The 23,931-nt window shown below is 35.5% G+C and overlaps 1 protein-coding gene across 2 annotated transcripts in view; it reads left to right on the top strand.

Moving 5' to 3' along the window:
- SGCZ (sarcoglycan zeta) overlaps positions 1-23,931 on the top strand; it is a 405,020-nt gene that overhangs the window by 23,478 nt on the left and 357,611 nt on the right. The gene's annotated exons all lie outside the window — the stretch shown is intronic.

The following is a 23,931-nucleotide window of genomic DNA, read 5'->3' on the forward strand; positions in this document are numbered from 1 at the left end:
CCACATTAGAGTAGGCCATATTAGAGTAGTCAGTGCCTGAAGGATTGGTGTTTATGGAGGCCTATCTCCTGGGGGACAGACATGTTGGAGAAGGGGGAGTGTGAGGAGCCCCCCTTGAGGAGGAAAGAGCAATAGGCATGTGTGATGAACTGACTGTAGCTCCCATTCCCTATCTCCCTACCCTGCAGGGAAGAAAGAGGTAGAAAATTCAGGAGTGAAGTTAAGCCTAGGAAGAAGGAAGGGGTGTGGGAAAGCTCTTTTAAAATGTTTTTATTTTTCGTTACCCTACTCTTTATTTTTGTTCATGATAAATTAAACTGATTTCCCTAAGTCAAGTCTGTTTTGCCCATGATGATAGTTGCTGAGTGATCTGTCCCTGCATTTTACCCTGACCCTATGAGCCTTTCATTATATCTTTTCCCCTGTCCAGCTGTGGAGGGGAGTTATAGAGTAGCTTTGATAGGCACCTGGCATGCAAGTGGCCCACCACACTCCAAACCCATTAATTTGTTGAGTTTGATTGAGGCATCAGTACTGACTCTGTAGTACTAATCAATAGAGCAACTTTCTTAAAGCAATAACAAACCTTTGTTTCACTCTGTTCAATCTATCTTATTCAGTTGTAGATTCAAAAATAACTTGCAAGATATAATTTCGGTAAATTCTTTATTGAAACAATTTAAAAATCAGAATATTTGATAATGTTGCTGTTTCTGGTGAGATTTTGGAACAAGATGAATCAAAACAAAGCAAACTCTAGCGTGTACTGCATTCTTCTGCTAAGGATTTTTAAAATCCAAGTGTAATTCCTTGCATGCAACACACACTTTTCTCACCATGAACCTATGATGAAGTTTTTGAAATGGTTCTCACAGTCTACCATATTTTTGTTTCTCCTTGAGTATTTTCATGTAATTCAGTAACACTAGGCAAATGACAGTGACAAAGATCACAAATGGTGCTCTTGCTATTTTCTGTTTTGCTGTTTTCCCCATTTTTAGACCCTAGACTGGTCATTGAGAAAGACACATTGAAAGAGCTATACTTTTGAAGTTATTTTTCTCTATGGAAGAATATAGAAATCTTTTTGCTAAGGCAGATCTATTGACTGACATTCACTCTTAGCTTGTTGGTATATCTGGAGCAGCAGAAGCTGCACAAGACCAGGCAGCTGCAGGGCAGGCACACTTGAGCATCAGTGAGCAGTTTGACTTCAGTGTCAAACAGTTCATTGGCTGTATAACTCAAGAAAGTGAGTGAAATGTATGCCTGAAAGCCACGGAGTCAAAAGTTTGTAAAAGTGTAAAATTCACGTTTATTGGAATAAATGTGAAAAGACAGCAAATTTTAGAGTTAAATAACTTGCAGAAATAAAATAGCTTCTAGAGATTACTCTATATATTGCACTTGAAGAAATTTATTTTGCCAAACTTAGGAAAAAAAATCAGCTTTTGTTTAAATGTATAGTCCAATATTAATCTAATGTATAATTGATAGGAAAAAGACTGAAGAAAGGAGATAAAATTAAATCAGTTGAAATATATACATAATGTTTCTTGTGGAAAGAAATGAAAAAGGCTGTTTATCCCACTATTGGTGGTAGAATAATCTTACCCAGAACAAAAATGTAGTCAATGATATTTGCATTACAATTAGCAAAAAATTTGCAAGAAATTAAATGATTCAATCAGCTTGCTCTGCATTAGATTCTTCAATGATAAGATAAAATTAGGAAGCTACAGAGTAGTGTGAATTTCTTAGTATCCTTCTTTTCATGCTTAGCATATATTAAATGGCCAGATAATCAAAATTGTCTACTCTCCTGTGTGCTTTTAGTTCATCATCTTATTTTAAGCCTGTAAGCGTACTTGGAAAAACAACTAGAAACCTTTTAGCTAGACTACTTGCATGTTTTACATTACTGTTGATTTGGCAATTGACTTCAATTATTCTTGTTACCATTTTCAGTGTAGAATATAATCTGTTAATATTGCCTGCCTAATGTTACTGAAAGCTCGACTGTGTTTTTTTTCAGTTTGTTCAATCGCTGGTGAGACATTTCATTATGGTGTCTTTTGTTAGATTCAGAACTAAAAATGACTGACATGAAATGGCACAAATGTTTTTATAAAAGATGTTAAAAGCTTGTACTTCTGTTTCTGAAAGTGAGTCTAAAAATTTACTGGATGTTCATTTAGAACTAAAACTTCTATGACTGCAATACCCCAAGTCCTAAGGCAGAACTTCTTTCTGTGGGAGCAATGTTGATAAATTGGTTGACTCCTTTGAGCTATAGTATGTGAGGTGCTACTTATGTAAGTTTGTATTTTACCAAGTTCTAGTTCTTCTGTCACAGGGAGAAAAAGGGCATTTCTCCCTGTCCCTTTTATCCTAGCTGGCAATTCATTTTATATAACCAGCTGTTACATTTTCATCTGAAGAGAAGCAGCAGGAAGTGTGTTTAAAACTTCACATAAAATTGTTTCTTTTTAGATTACAAAAGAGCTCTTCAAAAGGCTTCAACAGGAAAAGAACTTACAAATGTACTTGTTAATTGGTTGTGGTAGAAATGAGTGCCTAATTTCTAATTGTAATATGTGTCACTTTAGCTTCTAACCTTTGCTTCGTGTTTCATTTTCTCAGCTAGATTAAAGAACTCTTTACTACCTACCTTTTCTCCTCTGTGAAGATACTTTCATAGAGTAATCAAGTTATTCCTCATACATTCGGTTAAAGGAAACAGCTTCAGCTCTTTAAATATTTAATTGTAAAATAGATTCTTAGGCACTAAAATTTTGTGGTTTTCTTTCAACATATTTCCTAATTCTTCAGAATCCATTTTGAGGAAGGAGCACTCAGCTGTTGAGATCTCTCTGATGAGCTGCAAAGATACACTGCAAGGTCTATCTCAGAGTATATATTAACAATATATTTTTAAATATATATATGTTTGTATGTAGGTGTGTTTCTGTGTGTAGTCAAAGGTTTTATTAGTCCTTTTTGTCTTGACATTTCATGGATGACTTGACTTCCTGAGCATATTTTCACTGTTGGCCAGAGCACTAGTCTATTCTTTTCTCTGTTTAGTCTGTATTTGTATCTTTTGTTCCTAGGTATGAATGTGAATTCTGTGTTAGTTAAATTCACACAGTCCATGGGCGCTCTGTCCCTTGTAGAGCCCAGGATGACAGCTCTGGAGGTGACACACTCCAGTAATGTGCACCATTTATCCCTGGGCAGTGTTTGTTTCCTTGGTCATGTAGGCCAGGGGGCTGACATGGCATCTTCAGCTGTGGTACCAAGTCTTGACAACATGGAAAGTAACAATGCCTTGACTTCTCTAATAATATAAACCTCTGGGGTTTTTCAGTTTTTACTTCCATGGGGAGCTTATTAATCCATAATCTCAGTAAATTCTGGATTTTTACAAGAAGATGATATAAAAGATCTTAGAGAACCCAAACTTTTGAGTGCTTCAGTAAAATGACATAAGCAGCAAGAAAACTGCTACTATTTTGGATCTGGCCCTCAGCAAAATAATGCACTAAAGCAAATGAGAACACATGGTAAATACGAGTTTCAACTACTGAGTGATGCACATATCATTGATCTGATTTTTAAAGTGCCTCTTTATTTTTCATAGTATTCCTAAAATTATGAATAAATTATGAAAACTATCACTATGCATAATGCAGCCACATCATGACTGCAAATCTTTAAACCCTAACACCACAGTTATCATCTAACTTGTCACATTTACTGTAATATATTCACCTTCAGTTGTGATTATATGTAGGTTCTGTTGAGACCTTTTGGAATTATGAAGTGAAAATGTAGCTACTGAAATATTCTGTAATATTTGAAGTTCAAATATTGAGGGTTCTCGGTTTTCTTGCCTTGTACAGATTTCACCAGTAATATGACATATTTAATAATAGCATTTAATAACTCTACAATATGCTCCCTGCAGTACTGTGTAGCTCTTTATGAGCCAAGAAAATATGGAAGGCATTGAGTGAATCTTTCCTAACTGAATACCATTGCTGCAGGGCTAACATATTAAAACACATTAAACACATTGAAATTAATGAAGTACTGTCTGTCCATGTCCAATGGGTCCTGTATTAAGATTTTTTAGGGACATCTAGAGGTAGATGTACAAAAACTATGAAAGATCAATAAACTTGGATAAAATACTGGATGGACGGCTACAAGCATAATTCCTGTGCTTTTACCATGTCAGAAGAACTCTATGTTCCTCCTACTTCAATTTCAGTATTACTGTCTGCCTCCTGATTTTTGGCATAAAGCAGATAAACAGGTTTCCTCCAAAGGAATTGGTCTAATTTTGTCAGGACAACACAGGAACTGTGCAATGTGTTGCATTCTCCAGCATCTGTGCTGATGGTGTCTATGTCTGAGCTGTAAATGGTGTTTCCCTTCACTCCCAAGAGGGCTGAAAAAAGAAATATATAATTTTTATATCAAAGTTGTGCTGGAAATACCATGGGTGGAGACTATCTCACAGTAAAAAAGTTTTGTTTTAATATCAAATTAGATAGGCTTTAGGTGTTGTTTTGTTGTTTCTCAGTGTGTGTTGCTCAGTCCATATACTTAAAACTATTTTATTTTCAGGTATTGTTAGTCAGGAAAAGGTAGGTAAGAATACAGTTAATGTCAGAATTGAGAGTCCTGGGACTTCAGTATATAGGACAATCTTTTGCAAGTCTTTGTGGTTAAATGTCACAAGTCTGATCAGTAATCAGGTTTCCCCATGGCGTAAATAAAGCCCTAAATGTGTTGTGAGTAACTTTTTTTTAAAACTTTACCAGAATTTGGAAATGGTTTTTGGCACAAATTGGTATGTTTAAAGAATTTCTTCTTGTGTGTTGCATGTAGAAAAGCTTCAGACAAAAATCCCTAATCTTCTCTAATGAATTGAGAAATTGTCCAGCTGCATTGGAGATAGTGTCATGTGTTTGTTCTGAAAGGGCAATTGCATAGGTGAGCTTTGTTGATCACTGAACTTAAAAATTATTACTGAAGCAAGGAAGCACACAAAAGAAACTGGAGCATGGAAATATAATGGATAATAGCTAAGGATATACAAAGTTAATTCACTACAACAAACACTCAGGACATTAAAAACATTAATACATAGTAGATGATATGCACTAACTGGCTGTATTTTTGTAAACTTGGGCTATTTTCTATTTCATTCAAAAAACTACTAGCCTGGTCAGTGTGCTGTGCTATCTTTGCAGTGCACTGTAACAGGTGATCAATCTTAAATCAGAGTCAGAGCTAACAAAGCGTGGTTTCCTGCAAAATGCCTGCACAGTGTGTATGAGCTGCAGTTCACCTGTGGCCCTCAGAAACCATGTGCAAACAATTCAGCGAGTAGGTACACTGACCATCTGATTTAAACATTGACTGATTTAATGGTTTTGCTTGTTTCAGCTTTCATAGGCCTAATTATGGGCATTATGCATAGCTGCATTTCCATCCTAATTATATGCTGGCTCAGTGATTTCTGATGGTTTAACTGCCAAATTCTAACCAGTGGCATAGGACTGCTTATTAAATAAAGCATTCTCAAATGGCTTGTTCTTTTAACTTTTAATTTGAAATTTAGGAATTCCAGAATCAAATAGTATAATCCAAGTTTTTCTCTGTATTACCTGATATCTGGGTCTTATTTAAATAAAAAATAAAGCTAAAGGACAATTTCCATAGTATGGTGTGCTGGTGTGAAAGACTGCAATTTTCAGTGTTAAGCTCAGTGACAGAACCTGTTTTTCTAGAAATGTTCTGACTCAACCTAATTTCAGTTAGTATTTCATATGTGGTTTTATGTCTGTGACACCATGCAATTACTACGTATTAGAATTCATGACCTACAGAATTTGTCAGGATATCTGAGTGATTGAAGTAAATTCTCCTATGCACACACAAGTAGAATTAGTGAATTTAGGGTACCACCTTCACTTATGAATCAATGAATATTTAATGAACCTTTCTTAGTTTTAAATGCATATCAAACCACAACATTTGGGCTTTGTCCTTTTAGGCTTCCTAGGCTTCTTCTCAGGGGACATAAAATCACTTGGCTTTTTTGACTTTAGCGCTCCTCCTTTGTGTACTCTTGACTTTCTAAGGATCTGACTGCAAGAATTTTGTTTCACTAGCTCTAAAGGACTACTTGAACTTGATTATTTCTACCAGACATCTGGACCTGAAACTTCTGCTAGATTTAGTACTTGGAACTAAAATAGTTTAATGAGTTTGAATATGTGTAGATCCCAGTAAGTGAATAAAACTGCCAGAGAGAACACAATATCAGCAGTCTGCAGGATTGGGTACTAACACAGAGTTTTCTGGTTTCCACTTTTAATGACTCCAGATGCAAACAGACAGTGAGTGGTTCTGTACTCTGTAGTTCCAACAGTTAAAAGCCAGTGCTGCTGAAGTGGATTCAACCTAGTGTCTATAAGCAAAAATACCTTCTAAGAGATTGAGCATCATAGCTAAGAAGTCAGAGGTTTACCATCAAATACTTAATTTTTTAATAGAGCCTTGGTGTTGTTATTGTTTTTCTTGTTTGGTTGGTTTTAACAGAAGAACCAAAAGAGGATTCCCTTAGCAAGAGGTGGGTGCTGAAAACAATAAAGGACACATTTTTGACCTGAAAAACTGGGATATATTGATGACTTGGACAAAATTTGATTGTTTAGGATTTTTTTACCCCCGATAAGAGATCAGAATTTTTATCTGAATATAATTTTCTATATTGCTCTTCACTAGGTTGGCAGTTGTTATTCCTTTGAAAATACTTATTTCTGAGAAAGCACTGCAGTTTAATATCACAAGTATAGACACAGATTTTCTTTCCTTTGAAAGAAAAACATTGTCAGCTTCAGTTACTTCACAGTCCCTAATATGATCCATAAAAGTCTGGAATAGCTGTGACTGACTTTTTGTAGGTGTATGTTATGTCAGTAAACAGGGTGCGCTCATTCCTTCAATCCTTCCAGGTTATTCAGTGAAAAATGCTTTGGAAGGTGGGGTGTTTTCTGTTAGCTTTTTATTCCTTGTAGTAAGTAAATTCTGACATTTCATTTTGAAGTACTGTATGTTATCCTAGTTAACAGACTGCCCAATAAGTATGTGTTTGCATTATTAATTATTGCGTTTTCATTCAACAAAAGAATAGAATTTCTTGTTAAAAGGTAAAACAGACTACAGCATAAGAAGGCCCAGCTGAGTCACAGCAATTGACCATCCAGCTTAATGTTCTCCAACTGAGAATAAGAGAAGTGCTATTTGGGGAATAGCATGGTTTTTTTGGTCCATGAACTGCATTTTCAGGGACATTGGCAGGTTAGATCTTTCTTGTCTTTTAACTTCTTTCTCTGCATTGTGAGGGTTGGGGTTTTGGGTTTTTCTTAGTTCTAGTGTTATTCATTTTGTGAGTAATAGTTTTGCAGTCATTCACTAGATACAGAAAATTTTGAAGTGTAAATGTGATGTTCCTTTTGTGTGTCTCCAAATTAAGCAGTCTTAGCGTTCTTAATCCTTCACTGTAGGGCAGTTGCTGCAAATCTTTTTTCTTTGTAGTTGCCCTTGTCTGAACTTCATTGAGTCCCCTGTTCTTTGGAGTGTAACTCAACTGAGATGTGGAGTTGCGTGTGCTGCTCTGGATAAGATGTTTTTAAGGTAGGTTTTTGGGGGCAGTGGCGTGGTTTAAAAGATATTCTTCTGACTTACTTTTAATACCTTTCCTGAGGGATACCAGTGCTAAAGTTGTTTCACTTGGAGTCCTGCTCTCTGTTGAGCTGGTGGCATCAGAGAAACATCAATGATGACTTGAGGAAGTGTTCCTTATATTGTTACTTTCAGTTCTGGAATTTTTATACAGGTTTAGATTGTTTCTGTGCATTCAGGAACTTGACAATTCATCTGTTGTCTTTTAGCATGCTCAATTTCACAGAATTCCTTAGCTTGTTTTTGACTTCAAGTTTTAGGTCTTTTGATGCAGTCTTTTGTTTGAAATCTTGTATCTGCAAATACAGGTGACTGCTTTTATGTGATACTGATTTTCCTGGCCAAAGCCTTATTGAGTGTGGGAAAGGCTTTTAGGCTCATGATGATGCTCATAATGCTGCTCCATGTCTCTGTATAAATAAAATATGAATAGGCAGCGTACAGCTTGCTTTCCAGTCTTTTAATACTTCAGTGTGTGTGCAGCCAAGACATGTTTGTCAGTTTTTAGGCTAAATATTTTGGCAGATCATTGATGGATGATAGTGAAGTGCTAATGTTAGAGCAGATAAGAGAAAGCTGTCTAAATTATTACTCTTGTCGTTATTAGCTTATTCTGGTAGCTCCCACAATACTCATGTCCTGCTTGTAAAGATGGGAATACTCATTCCTTTCTCCAAAGAGATCATAAGAAGTGCAAATAACAGATGAAAGTTGGAGGTATACTATAAACAGATTAAAATTAAAATGAGCTGCATGTCAGATTGTGATCATAAGGAAAGCAACACATGGGGAAAAAGAATTTAATAAAAACAGAAAAAGGAATTTGGAAATGTAAATAGATAAAATTTATATTCCAACAATCTAATGGTAACTTCTCTACTCATTTATAAGCTTCCCTCCAGAGAAAAAGTTCTTTAATAAAAATAAGCATTCAAAAAGAGAATTTTTTGCTTGTTTAAAATGATCATTAAATTCAACCCAAATTTCTAAATTTATACTGGCCTCAAAGCACCCTAAAAACAGACTTCAATGCAACAATACCCAACGCTTTATGCAAGCTTCTATAGACCTTCACATTGAAAATTACATTCCCACTATTTCTGCATTTGTTTTCAAACTAATGTTAAATTCCTCTTCTGCTTTGCTTATATGAAGTAATATAAATGGAATTAAACTGCTTTCACCTGTCTGTAGCCATCTAAAGCAAAGCCATCTAATTTGATCTCACCCTCTGTTATCTGCTTCTGATACATAAAGGTCTATTGCCATTCTCATGTGCTGGAGCTCCTGGTATGTCTCCAGACAGGAGAGTGTGGACTTTTTTGGTGTCCCCTGTCCTGTGTGACAGTTTTTTACAAAGAGCTGAAAAGGCAGCTTGCATTTGGGCACCTGTCCTAATTCTCTCCACCAGACAGTGAAGAATTAATTTCTCCTGACCATAAAGTTAGCCAAATAAAATTATTTTGAAAATAAATCTTGTCATTTCAGGCTTTTTTTCTTCTTTGTTTTGGTGTTTTTTGCTGTATACAGGAAACAAAATATCTCTGTTTTTTTGTCTTATGTAGTTACAATTATTTCATCAGTGAATTTTTTTTTGTTTGGATATGTTTTAAATCCTACAGTTAGTAACATTTTATGAATTACTAAATGCTAATTATAATCCATGAAAAGATACAAGTTTTTTGACGTGTGCCAGATACCTAGATATATAAAAGACATAATTCTTTCCTGAGTTTGCCTTTCAAAGACATGTTTACTACAAATTTTCTTGCATATTACCTGATGAATCAGTTCTGTAGTGTCAGGAAGTTAATACTATTCCCTGAAACCTCATAAATAATATTTGACCTGGATATAGTTAGTTTTTAATTAAGGATGTATATGCTCTTCGTTGCGCAAAAATTGCTTTTCCCACATACCAAAAATTTAATCACTCTGACCAATTCCTAAATAACAAATAACGCAAGCTTGGTGTCAAAGTATTAGTTATCTACTTGATAATTATTAGATAGTTAAATAAGGGCAATGTATCTTTCCTCAGATATTCAATTAAGATTTCTTAAAAGATTTATAAAAAAGCTCTAGTCAAGCAGAAACTTTTTCAGAAGTGTTGGTAACCTTTGTTTTACAAATGGACCTGACAAAAGCCTTCTGTTCAGAGTTGTGCCACGTGATTTGTGCCGGGTATCAGTGGATTTTAAAAAGATGTTCAAGCAGGCATATATAAATCCAGTATTTCTTTTTTCTGTAGAAAGCAAGGAAATTCATTACTATTCCTACTAAATGCAGCATAAAAACAGTGAAAGAAAAAAAAGCAGAAATGAAAGGGCTTAGTATATATCAGTGTAAGTAAAGGCTATTGCCTTTTTGTCTAAGGAAGGTTTGTAGTAAGGAAGCAAATCAGAACTGATTAAAAAAAATATTATGGGGATAGGACCAGAAGGTTGGGAGGAAAAGCATAGATTGGATATTCTGAGCATCCCAGGATATAAAAGGGTGGTGACCACACCACCTGTAATGACTTATGAAAGTCATGGAGAACTGAGAAGCTGCCACTGAGGTGGGATGAATATATTGCTAATAGAAAGCATGATCCTAAAAATTACAGCACTGTGCAACAGTCCTAACTGTAAGTCTTAGTATTATATGGGAACAGATGCTGCTTTTGCAAGCTCTCACAGCTTACTGAGTGATAGAATAAGGAAAGGATGAAGAATATCAGGCAAAAGTAACTTCTAAATCATCTAGTAAATAGCAGTCAAAAAATTAGTGAATACAGAAAACTTAATGTATGTAAAATCTAATGAAGCATTTGGGACAGTAAAATTAATAACAGTGATTTGCAAAGTCTCATTGAAAAATTATTGTAAATTGATTCAAATAAGAGGCTGAAAACTGTCCAAACGACTTAACGTAAATAAAAGATCACGATAAGCAGCAGTATTGAGCTGAGATGTGAGGGGCAAGAGGTGTGTAGTGAGATGTCACAGAGATCAATTTTGTCTGATCTAATTTAACATTTTCATTAGTGATTAGCAAATTAAATAGCCAGCATGTTAATGAGTTTCTTCAGATAAAGATATGCTAAAAAGCAGCACAAACCAATGAAGTTAGTTCAGAGATGTAGAGAGGTTAAAAAATGAGGAAGCTCTTTGATCCAAGAGGCTGCAGAATTGAATATGTTGTGGAAAATCTTTGAGACCTAGATAATCACTTTTTTTTTCCTATTATAAGCACACCTGTAGTTGGGATAACAAGAAAATAACTGTGTGCAAGTCCTGATCAATAGGTGCCATACATCTGCAAATAGATGTGCCATCTCTGTGCCAGGCAAGAGAAAGATGGCAAATGCCTTGGAGTCCCCTCTTTAGTGTTGACTCATGAAGTAGGTTGGCATTTCCACAGTTGCTACCATGTCCACAATGGCTAGTTTTTCTTTACGTTCTGGCATCATCTACGCTTCATGTTTTCCAATCACCTACAGACAGCAGCATTAGCTGGTATAACCAATTAAGCAGAGCAGAATAAAATAAAAGAATGATCTATTATTTGAGTTCATTTATGTGGACTTTCAGACTTAAGATGCTTCTCAATTTTGCTTCAATTTTGTTAATAACTTTCCACATGCTGCTGGTTATAGAGCAAACCCATGTCTACAGTGTTCCTTTCAGTAGCTGTGTCATCATTGAATGTGTAAATTGTGTTGTCATGCACAGCATTCATTTTAATCTTTAATGTATGTGAATGTGTATGCCTGGATTGTTAAATGCAGGAAATATAATAAATAGGAAATATATTAACTCTCTCTTTAGGCACATACTGATTTATGGATGTGGTTTGGTGCATTTCAGACCTGTGAACACTCCCAGCACAGATGGGAATTGAGAAACTTTATCTACCTCACTGAGGATTGATAGCTAGGTATAAGATATACTGATGTTTGTGTTTTGACATTCTAATGTTTTCCTTCATATATAGATTATCCTTATTGAAATTATAAGACCAAAAAATAGACAAAAAAAAGTCAGACTTGGAGGAAAAAGGAGGACCATTCTTAATCTAAATGATGCTTGAAAATGATAGGATTAAAGGTCCATTTTCTGTACTCAGTTAAGAAACACATTGATAGAGACATTGCCCATAAATGATGGGGAAACAATCTTTCCTAAATTACACAGCTAGGTATTTTCTTATTAAGCTATTTGGCTGATGTGCTTTAGTCTGTGTAGCTTGCTCTAAAAAGCTTAAAATTCAAGAAATCTTTTCATTTTCAGACAAGGGATGCAGAATGCAAAACACTTGAGCAGAGAGTGTTTGAGACATCTGGTCACGGATAGGCCCTCAGTGCTGGTCCATGGATAAATTGGAGTAGCATTGGATATCCAGAAGAGGGCACTTGTGGCTCTCCAGTCTGTTTGCTCAACCCAAACCACTCTGCACTACAAACCTTGTGATTGCAGGGGGGAAAGGCTGGAGAGACTCTTATCTGAAATGAGCGAAATACTAATAAGCAATTATGGGTTTTGCACGGCATCAGTTGGGAGATTTGCTTGCAGGTTTCTGCTATCAGTGGGCATATTTATCACACAAGCTGCTATCAAAAAAGAACAACACCTTTCAAGCGCTTTCAGAGCGGCAGCTGATGGCTGCAGAAAGCCACTCTTGTACCAAAAGGATTAAGAGTATTTTCTGCTAAAAGTTCAGCCCAACCTATTAGACTTGGTAAGTATTTAGACAGTGACACTGGGCGTTTGAGGGCAAGAAAAAAATCTATTTCTATATTTGTTGTAGAGGAAAGAAAAAGAATAAAAAGTTGATGGAATGTTGTACTTGAGGCAATATAATTCAGTATTTGAGGTTCCACATGGAAAATAAGATACAAAAAATTTGACTGCTAAAGTTTTAAAACTCCAGATAATTATGCCTTTGAAACCAAAATAGGTGTGTGAGTATGATAAACAGAGGTGATGTTTATTGATTGCATAGCATTGAAACCATGACACCTAAGTTCTAGTATATGAACTGAGCAGTCAAATGTGCTTTTGAAGAGTCAAATCAGGAAGACTGAGATGCTTTAAGTTCTATGCCTAATCAATGAGACATAAAATATGATAATATGATAACTTCTGGGGTTATCATATGAATGATGTGTATGAAGTTAGAGGAATTTGTATGAAGTTAGAAGAATAAAGCCTAATCTGAACTTTGCCCTTGTATAAGCACATTTAGTAGCAGAACAAATATTTTGAAAGGACCTATGCTGCAAAAAATCATAGTATTTAGTACACAAAATTAAATTATTTTAAGATTAATTTTCAGTTAAATATATTTTTTAATTGGGAAAGTTTCCATGAAAAGTTGGAAAGTTTCCATGAAAAGTTACAACTGAACTGAATGTGTTACTGTGCAAAAGCCTGACCTCCAGTAAACCCTTCTTCCAAGGGGCACTGAACCTTTCTAACAATATTTTCCTCCACTGTTTTCCTGGAATTAACAGGACAGACTTCTGACATATGTAAAATTGTGTCCTATGTCACATGCAGCATTCTGAAGGCTAGAGTTTAATAGTCCCCTGGGCTTGAGAAAAACATTTTTTAAAACTAATTGCAGTGCCAAAAATGTGTTTGTGTTAGATAGTTTGTTAAACTTTAGTGGAGTGTTGACAGATCTTGGGAGGTAGAAAACAATCATTCCAACATGTATTCATACCATTTAGTTTCCAAAAAGTGAATGTCTTACAATTATATCAGCTAAAGCTTCTCTTTCTTGCTCATGGTGAAGAGTGCCAGTGAGTGAAAGTGTGTGTGTGCTCTCTCTGTTGAGTGGATGTAGAGGGATGTGTAGCAGTGGCATCTCTTTGGGTTTTTTTATTAGCTACTTTTTGCAAATTAGCCTTGCTGAATGATTGAATTGTATACATTTTTAGCAACTCTCCCTCCAGTTGCTATAGCAATGCTGCGGCCATCGTGATGTGTGAGTCTGGGCTTTTGGGAAAAGATTGTGAGGCCAGCTGATGTGGTTTGAATGAAAGGGAGAAGCTATCTGACAATTCTTTTGACAGGAAGGTTTGTTTTTTGTATTGATCAGTGTTAGTTGAGAGAAATCTCTTCTGCTATAAATCCTGCCTTGTTTAGTTTTTCCGTTGCGATTTCAGCACATCAAACTAATTGAATAGTACTAGATACAATTTGTAAAGCAGTATCATCAAATTCATTTCAGTTATCCCTCTACACTGTATTTCTCACCAGTGCCCTCTTGAGTTCTTATTAAGTGAAATTTGATGAGCTGTGATGATTGCAGGATCACCTTCCTGATTGACAAAGAAGCTGCTGAGCAACAATATTCTACAAAGGATTACAAAAGTAATCCTCTAATTTCTGCCCCTCCAAAGACTGCGTTACATATCTGTTCAGGTTGGAATGATTGAAAAAAGAAAAATGACTTTTTTTATTAACATATCTGTACAGTACCTGTGGCTGAGATGATCCTAAATTTAGACTGTCATATTCTTACTGCTGACTGAAAAATAATGAAAAAAAAAAATAGCTGCATGCGTTCTCAGGAAATGAGAGACCTGGAAGATATGTGACTGATGTGTCTACTCTGTTTAAGGGGCAGAACTGTGATGTAGTACATCAGATGAGGTTTGTCATTCCAAATTGAAACTTGTGTATTGAAAAGTACATACCAAAATTGCAAAAAATGGCTGTATGAAATATCATGAGTGTACTTCTATGAGATGGGAAAGAGGAGAAATCAAGGAGTGTGAGGAGTGGGGAGGATGTCTATGCATATTAGTAATGTTTTACAGTTATGAAAACTCATAAAGGTCCAGACTTGTACCTACTTTAAAACAAACAAACAAAAAACTAATGCCTTTAAAAGTGCCAGGTAGATGCCCATTATCATGCACTTAGTTTTTTAATTTTCTTGTGTTAAAGCCAAGAGGGTTGCTCATGATTAGTGTCTATAGGTCCAGTAAGACATTATAAAGAACAGTCAGAGGATTATTACAATATTGGTTATGCATTCTTTCTTGTAGGCAGAAAGGTATCCACTACATGTCAAATACAAAGACTCCAGTTATAACTGGTATAATTGTTTCAAGTTCTTTTGTCATTTCAAGGAAGAAAACAAGAGAAATGGAAAGTGTTTTGGATTTTGGATAGGAAGTATGGTTTTAACCGAAGCATAATTTATTTTCTCCATGTTTCCAGAGACATTAATTATTGGTGGACTCCTGACTGAATCTGGAGTAAGCATGATTCTGTCCTTGGTCTATAATGTATATGATGAACACAGCTGGTATTAATTAATATGTCCCACAGCTATATTTTCTTCAGCTTGCAAGAACTATTTTTTCTGCTGGAATGTTGTCTGAATTTTTTCCAGTGCAGACACTTGTAATGGTTGCTGCTAAATATAGAAAAATTAAGTATTTGCATTTTTGAGGGCTCTGGATGAGCATTTTTAAAGCTTGTAAGGACAGCAGAAACATACTTAATGAAGGGTCTAATACACAACACATGAGATTCATTTGAAGTCACATGTAGTACTAAGGAACACAGAAAAGTACTTCAGGCTGTAGGAGCCTGATGAAGGGACAGACAATTTCACTAATTAAATCCTATTATTGGTAGAAGTGAATATGTTGAGAAAGTGTACCTCATGATTATAGGGAGGCTAGAAAGAGGCTGCTGTAAGCACTGATAACACACATCTGACTTCCAAAACATGCACACATAACATGTCACCTAGGTCATTGTCATTTTCTCAAAAATATAGATTATAATTTTTGGTATAATGACCTGCCTCATTCTCTAAAACTTTTTCAGATTCTCCTGTCAACTGCAAGGCATTTAATTGTGCTAGAGGGTGCTTGGAGGTATGGGATGACTAGAAGGATTTTTGTAGCCAGCTGAGTCATTATCTCTAAAGTATGTAGAAAATGCTTCATTCACAAAACAAGTGTCCAGGTAATCAAGATGCAGAGAATCAATTTTATTATACAGCTATAATAACATACTATAACCTATTCAGTTAAGTAAATGTTTTCTTAACTGGTGCAAACTGTATCCTGTCAACCCTAATGAATTTTATTTATTCTTTAGTATCCCTTTGGCCTATTGATTCAATGAATGGGATCTACAGTAGCAGCAAAACTGATGTGCGTAAGGAGGTCTTTGTTGGTTTTATCTCTTTTGCAGTCTGTCACTATACACTGCTATCTCCAATAAATTTATTCTTCCATCACGTATGCACCTCAGGCACTCACAGTAGGTTTCCTTCTTCCACCAGTACCATACTGTTTCCTCTCTTAATTTGACTTCAGGCTCTTTCCACTAGCTTTGTTCTCTCTGCTTGTCTCTCTTAATACAAAACACATCATGATTTCCTATAATCTGAGAACTTTGAATCTTAATTACTCCATATGTCTCTCCCTATATTTATTCCCTTTCAGTGCTTCTTCCTTCCGTTGCTTCTGTGAATTTCATTATTTGCCTTTCAATCTGACTTTAGACTCAATTCTAACGAGAGTGTAGTAGTAAGCGCTCACTAGAAATATTACTGAATAAACAGCCCAATTTACTGTCAGGACTTCTTATCTGGTGGTTCTGGTTCTGATAATAATTCAGCAATTACCTCTAAGCAACCAGTTCATTCCTCCTGTGCTTTTCTTCTCAATTCTTCAATTATTTTGTCTATCTTCTCTTAATAGAGTGATTTGGAGAGAATTACTTGCATAGAGTTAGCAAAAATAGAATCATGCAAGTGCAGGATGTTAGAGGTTGCAAGGGCCTCTGAGGCTCTTATTCCCACACCCTGCTTAAAGCTGGCCCAGTCGTCTCAGTTTGTTCACTGGTTTTTGAATATATCCAAGGACACAAACTGTATATCCTCTCTGGGCAACCAGTCTCATTTTTTCGGTGTTTCTCTAGGTGTTTTTACCTCTAAGGATATTTTTACTGAGAGCTTGTGCTGTTCTATTGTCCAGGGGTCTTCTCCTTGGAATCTAATATCCTTCATTGCTAGAAAGAAATTTTATATTTGAACTGAAGTTTGCTACTCAAGAAAATTCTTTTTGTCCGACAAATTAAATTAAAATTGTTCTTAGGTTTAGAAAGAAGTTTCCATATGAAAAATTTCTAAGCCTATCATTGACAAGTTAAATGTAAAATAATATAAAACTGTCCTGATTGTTTTCTCCACTGGATAATAATTCAATGTGTTGTTTCACAAACACACCAGGAAAGCTGAACCACATTATTGCTTTTGTATCAAGTATGTGTATGGTTTTGAGCATTCAGCAGTTGTTTTTGTTGACACCAAAGTGAACAATATGACAGCTGCATTTTCAAATGTTGAATCACAAATTCTCTGATTTCTAAATGCCTATTACAGGTAACTCTTGAAGTCAGTACTGATTAAGCTGCCGAAGTACCTCTCAGAGTAAGAATAAAATCAAGATGCCAGAGCAATATGGGAGAATATTGTATGCTTGAATATGACAGCATTTTATCATAGCTGATAAAAATGCCTGTAAATTTACCAATCATTCTAAAATATGCAATCTATAACTGCAACCATTCACAATGGGATATGCTCAGTGCAACTGCTATGCAAATCCCAGTTCTGTAACCCTGGGGAAATAGATGGACACTGCCATTGTGTTATTATTGTTGTATTACTAAGATTCTGTTTCCTATCTGTGCCTGTTTAAATACAGCCTTCAGAACTGAAATCTGAGTTCTATTCAAGAGTTTCTTAGGGCTGATCTGTAGACATATGCAGTTTAGAAATATGAAGGAGGAAAGATAATCTGCTTGAATAGTAAAAGTATGTAGGCCAGGATATCCCCATATCTCCCTCTTTCAGTCTGAAATGGTATTAGTTTGACTTGCTTTTAAATTCAAAATAAAGCTAGAAATTTCCTTTGGATTAATTATTTTATTCCCAGTATCTCTTAATCCTACTTAGTCTTTCTCCTTGATCAGTTTTTAAAGATTTGAGTGATTAATCCCACCTGTCCCAAGAACAGAGCTAAGAAGAGAGACTTTATTTTTCATAGTTGCCACACTTCCCAGAAGTAAGACAATTTGGAAGCAGTTTGTGGAGAGGTAGTGGTTTTCTCCACTTCATTTTTTTTTGTGTCTTGAGGCAAATCTGAGCATTAAGATTTACTTCCATCCCATTTGTCTATTCCATGCTTCCCTTTTTGAGTGATGATCTTGGTGACTATTCAGAGCATTCAGCTGTATGCCAGCCATCTGCTTCTTGACAGAGAGATTGCTTGTCTGTGCCTGTCACGTAGGAAGGGCTTTTCCTCAAAATCTATCACTTGATGCTGACATCTTAAATTTAGAAGAGGCTTACCCCAATACCTTGGTCTTTCAAATCAGTCTCAGGTTGATGTACACACAGTTGAATATAATTTATGGAGATATAAAACAATCCTCTCGATCTTTATTAGTTAGCTTTATTGGGAGCCACTTTTAAAACTAGGCAAAACTAATGTCACAAAAAGTTTCTAACAAAATAAAAGAAGACTTTGATTACAGAGGGGGCAGGTGGAAAATATTGTCAACAAAAGTAATCATAAAGCAGCATAACAACTCCAAATTATATTTAATAGCAGTTCATTTTCATCTTAGCACTTCTCTTCCAAGTATCTCAAGGAAGGTTTTGGTTTTTAAAGCTACAGAAGATAACATGCCTTTTCCTCTTAGACTGTCTGACACTGTTATATCAAAGTAGTAGGAATATCTAGCATGTTGCCCCTTTGTTTCACAGTTCTGTGTATCTTTTATCCCTTTTTGCTCCAGATACAATGTGCTCTGCCTTTTCGTCTGAAGCTTAAGAAGTGTAATTGAATTTTTCTTATGAATGTTCTTGTTTTATATACCTTTGTGAAAGTTGTTTTGTTAACTCCTGTTTTCACCAGTTTTCTTCTGAGTTACTTCTGTTGCTAATAAAGGCCCTTTACCTTTAGGAAATAGTTGTGGAATAAGTGAAGACTACTGAGGTTTTATAAAGAATGAATTTGAAGATAGCACCTCAGTAAGTAATTAAATTTGGGTTTGTGTTGCCCCAGAGGAAACAATAAATTTTAATAAATCTTCTTTAGGCCAAATAAGTATGCTTCATAAGTTACTTCCAGGCCATACCCTGGGCTTTGGAGATCATCCAGAGGAGATCTTCTAGTCTCCTTTGACTCGCATCCATTCAGTATAGCTGCAGGCAGCTGCTGCAGGAGGAGACAAATGCTTGGAATGTGCTTGTAGTAGTGGTCATACCAGTGAATATATGGCAATATGTTGTGCCATGGCTTCAGCTTTGCTCTATATTTTATACTGTGATCTTCTGTATCTTACTCCTTTGGAAAACAAAAGAGACCATGTTGCTGATAACAGAGCTGGAAAATCTTGAACTTTCAGTAGAGCATTTTGGTTTTAATAGCCCATGCCTCTTTTTCTCTATAGAGCTTATAGGCATAAATATTCAGAATTTCTAACCTGATTGTGTCAAAGATACTTTAACTAACATAAAACCAGGAAAAAGATGAGATGCAGTTGAGCCAGAGAAAACTTAAACCATAAAAAAACCACCCCATCTCCTTCATTAAAATGATACCTGCCTCCTTAAAACAGTCTTTTAAAATGTTAACAGAAACCCTTCTACATTCACTTCCACAACAGATGGGATGGAAGGAAAAGCAGGGTTAGGACTCCAAATCCTGCAGATTCCTGAACAAGTGATGCAGTATGCAGTTGACAGTCTGGTTTATCACTGCAGAAAAAAGAAGCAAAATATAATTGTTTTCTTACGCTCATCCTTGTCCGAGAGAGAGGTGGGAAAAAAGGATCCCAAAAGAACATATTTCTTTGGATGTGAGCTATGTATATAATAAATTTGAAGTAGCATTTTTATGCTTTGCCTAATTACTTACTTGAGTTATGCTTCAGTAACTTTAGAACAGCTATTTAACTGTTTTTAGTTTAATTGCTGAGAGTAGCATTTAAATCTCACTCACTTCAGTACCAGCATTAATCACAGTCAAATTATATAGAATTAATTGTGAAAGAACAGACATCTTTTATCCCCTTGCAGTTCTTTTAGGTACCTTGGATAGCACTGATCTGGAGTTTTTTGAAAAACTGTTAATTATCTCAGTTTTATTATTCTAGTTACTATCTTAATTTTAATGCAATAAGATTAAAAAATTAGGTAGATTTAGAAATAGTTAATTTCTTTGACTCTAAAGTACTGGAAGGTGCAAGTTCTGTTGTATCTGTATGAGTACTGAGATAGTCACTGCAATAAATCTAAAAGTTTAGCTGTTACTTTGCCTCCTGACTCTTCAATGTGTAACCATATAACTTTGAAGTTATCTTTAAGTACTTCTCGGTGGATTTGCAATGTGGGGTTGTTTGTTTTAAATGCATGGGAGAAAGATGGAATAATGGTGTATGTGTACATGTGAGCATATAGATGTATATGTAGAAATACAGATTAACTGAGCAGCAGTGACACAGCCTCTTTCAAAATCTTCTGGAGGGCTGAGTGATATGTTTTATCCCCAAAATTGAGAGAAAAAATGTGGGTTTGTACTCTAAGCTCTCATCCAACATTCTTGTCAGCTTTCCTCAGCAATCTGTAATGGAAGAACAGGCCAAATGCTTAGATAGCTGCATCTAGTTTCAGGGGGTTTTTTGTTTGGTTTTGGGTTTTTTTTGAGATGATGGTGTTTGTTTGTTTTTTCCCCTTTTTACTCGTTTTACTTGGTTCTCAAAAACTTGAATTGATAAGTTGCCCAAATTTCAAAATAGGAAATGGAATTTTTTTTTATTCTCTGGACCATATATAAATAAATATGCTTGCCTTTATGAAATGCACAAATAATGCATGTTCATCATTTTACGTGAAAGTTAGAAGAATCATTAACTTAAAATCAAATTTCTGCAACACAGGATGAAGGGGCCTTATTTTCTTCACAGGTGTTGCAAGTTGACATAAACATTTCTTCCAAACTTGTAGCTTCCTGGGAATCAATAGTGCATGTGTAATGCATGATTTGTTTATTTACACAGTTGTATTAAAAAAAAAAAGCGTGGTAGTAAGTGCTCACTGGAAATACTACTAGCTTGGTAGGAAATAGGAAAAGACCATTTTGAGAAAATTAGTATAATTTTCAGATTTTCTTCTTGAAAACACAATGATTTTTGGAGCAATGTAACAGGTGTATAACCACTGCATGTCTTAAGATATGATGGACAGAGCATTCAAGTAAATCAGTCCATTCATGTACTTCTGCAGATGTGTTGATTTTCAGGAGAAAAAATTATATTTAGTAAAAAAACAGCATCAGTCTCATTTCACTCTTGTTAGGCTTATAATCCAAACATTTTGAACAGTCAATTGTGTTATTTAGAATAAATAATGCAAAGCCTTACAGATGCTTGAACATATCAGGCTTCAAATTATATACATATCAAATGATACATAAAAATTATAATCCAGACTATTTCCCATTATGTAGTGAGGTGGAGATGTGAGACTTGTTCTTTCTTTATTATGAATGTTCTTAAGCATGATGTTCAGGGATAACAGTGGTAACAACCTTAATCTGTAATGGACTAATTTTCCTTCATAATCTTTTGTTGGGGACCTTGCATAGGAAAGGAAAGAACAGTGTTACTGTAGAGATATGAAGGCTACCAGAGAGTGAGCAAGGAGATTGAAGTAGACAGGAAGGAAAAAATTATTAAATTGAAGAGTGGGAGAAGAGGTGGTTTTTTGTTGTTGTTTGTTTGTTGGTTTTTGTGGGTTTTATTTCTATAAGACTGAAGTGGGAGAGGTCTGACAGGGACACAAAAGGAGAACCATGTTACCAGTGACAGATGCTTAAGGATGAAATTGAGCTGGAATCATAAGCTAATACTGACCTACTTTTTTGTGTGTAAATATTCTGTGTGAAAATACAGTGGCATTTTCTCTGTATGCCACTTAAAAAAAAATTTACTGTTTTTATTTAAAAAAAACATTACCTTAGACCTGTTTCCCACATAGAAAAGATCATAAAGTCACAACTGGTGTTTTTCTCAGGCAGTTTTCAACTTTGGGAGTACAAAACATCTTAATGTGCTTCTAAGAAATACTTTCCCACCCCCCACCAAATAGTAAAATGCATTTCAGTAAGAATGAAATAGGACACCATTTCAGTGTAACTTTCTAGTGGTGTGCTCTCTAGCCAAAAGCACTTCATGGTAAATTATTGCTTTATAGTATAGAAAACCCAAGTGAAGAGAAGATTTCAGATTTCACATTAGAAGGTACCTGACTTACTTTGGAGTCGCAGAAGTGAAACTAGCTATGAAATTTGCAAAAAAACATGGACTTTCAGGTCTGATTCAACCTATGAATCTTCTACTTTCTCACATACATGTAACTTCAGGGAACTGAGGCAGGCAAGGGCGAAGAAAAGCCTTGTGAGACAAATTTGGATGATGGCAAGAAGAAATAATATGACAGAACTAGAGACAGAGATGAGATAGAGAAATGGTGGCAGTCTTCCTTAGAAAAGCTGAAGTACACTGAGAGAACTGTGAGGAGATCTTGTGAACACTGAGAGAGCTGTGAGGTCTTGAACCTAGCCTAGGAAAAAAAAGAGGATGAAATGGGGAGACTGATTCTGACTGCTCTGGAGAGCACTGCCAATAGGTAGTTTGACAGCTAACACTTTTCTGTTCTTTGGAGGCAATTTTTGAAGTCTGTGAATGAATGTTACTTGCTCCACCTCCTGTGCTAGTCTGTGATGATACCTTGCTGTTTCTAGAGAATCCTCTCTATACTCATGCAACAGCTTTGAAATAGATTTTAATGCTTCAGTTCTGGTGCCAAGCTCAGCAGGCATCTCAGAAGATGCAATACATGGAATGTTACTTTAATTTCTGAAATGCACACTGGGCAAATTTGGCTCTGATGTTATTTATGGAATCTTTCACGTCTTAAGCGCCTGGTTATGCAGGCGTACCCTTTGTCAAAGGCTTTGTGTGCTGGCCTGTGTCAATATGAATGTGTGAAACTCTTGCTTGGTCGAAGTTAATGGAAGTTTGCTGGAATTTCATTTGGATTCTTATGTTGCTCCAAGTGTTTTGTGTCTTTCAAAAATAAACAGATTTCAAAAAAAACCCCAAAAAAAACCTAAGGCTTCATATCCACCCAGTAAGTGACTTCATGTTTTGGGTTTATTCATTGTCATAGGCTCTCACCAAAGTGACAAGTTAGATCACAATTTTAAGCTAGTAGCTCAGCAAACTTCCATATGAGGCCTCTGGCACTGTAAGAACATGCCTGTGCATGGATCTGCCAACATTGCACATTAAAACCATTATTTAAAGGGTAAACTGAGCCACTTAATAGCATTCTAGATAATCTCCACCTGTAACAGTGGAATCATTCTGCAAGCATTGAAACTTTTTACCCATACAAAGGAGAAAATTTGTAATTTTTTTTCTCTCTGGGTTCTTCTCTATGACAGCAATTAAAGACTTTCTATTAGCTACATGTTAAGCATCTAACATGTTTTCTATCTAACTGATATGGATATTAGACAAAATGCTACACTAATAGCTGCAGAAGTGTTCAGGTTCAGGTCTTTAGTTTTCAGGTTAAACTTTCTGCAGTTGTACTTTTTACACTATATTTGTCTTGCTTTTTGATACAAATATTAATTACATCTTTCCAAACTTATTTGACTTTGAAAACAAAACAAGCAATCTGACTCCCTTCCTCCAGACTGCTAATCTAACCTAAGATTAAGATATCTAAAGCAAATCCAGAATCATCAAAAGTTATTTTGCATTATGTTTCTTTTAGCAGTTGAGCATGGCTTTAGCATGGCTTTAATTGCAGAAAAAATGCACCTGTATGTTGTATTTTCCATCTTAAATGTCAATTTGTTAGTTTACATTCAAATATATGCTCTCTGCATATATGCATGTATAAATGAATTTAGAGATTCCATCACTACAGCATCTTCCAAAATATTATAAGTAAGAGATTTTTAGCTTTAATTGCAAAAAGGCTGATTTTTGAGATCAATTAGGAGAGAGTCACCTGGAAGCAGAATAAGTCATATTCTCCTGGGACATTGTGAGACTGTTCATT

This window comes from Molothrus ater, chromosome 4 (genome assembly GCF_012460135.2).
Source record: "Molothrus ater isolate BHLD 08-10-18 breed brown headed cowbird chromosome 4, BPBGC_Mater_1.1, whole genome shotgun sequence".
NCBI lineage: Eukaryota > Metazoa > Chordata > Aves > Passeriformes > Icteridae > Molothrus > Molothrus ater.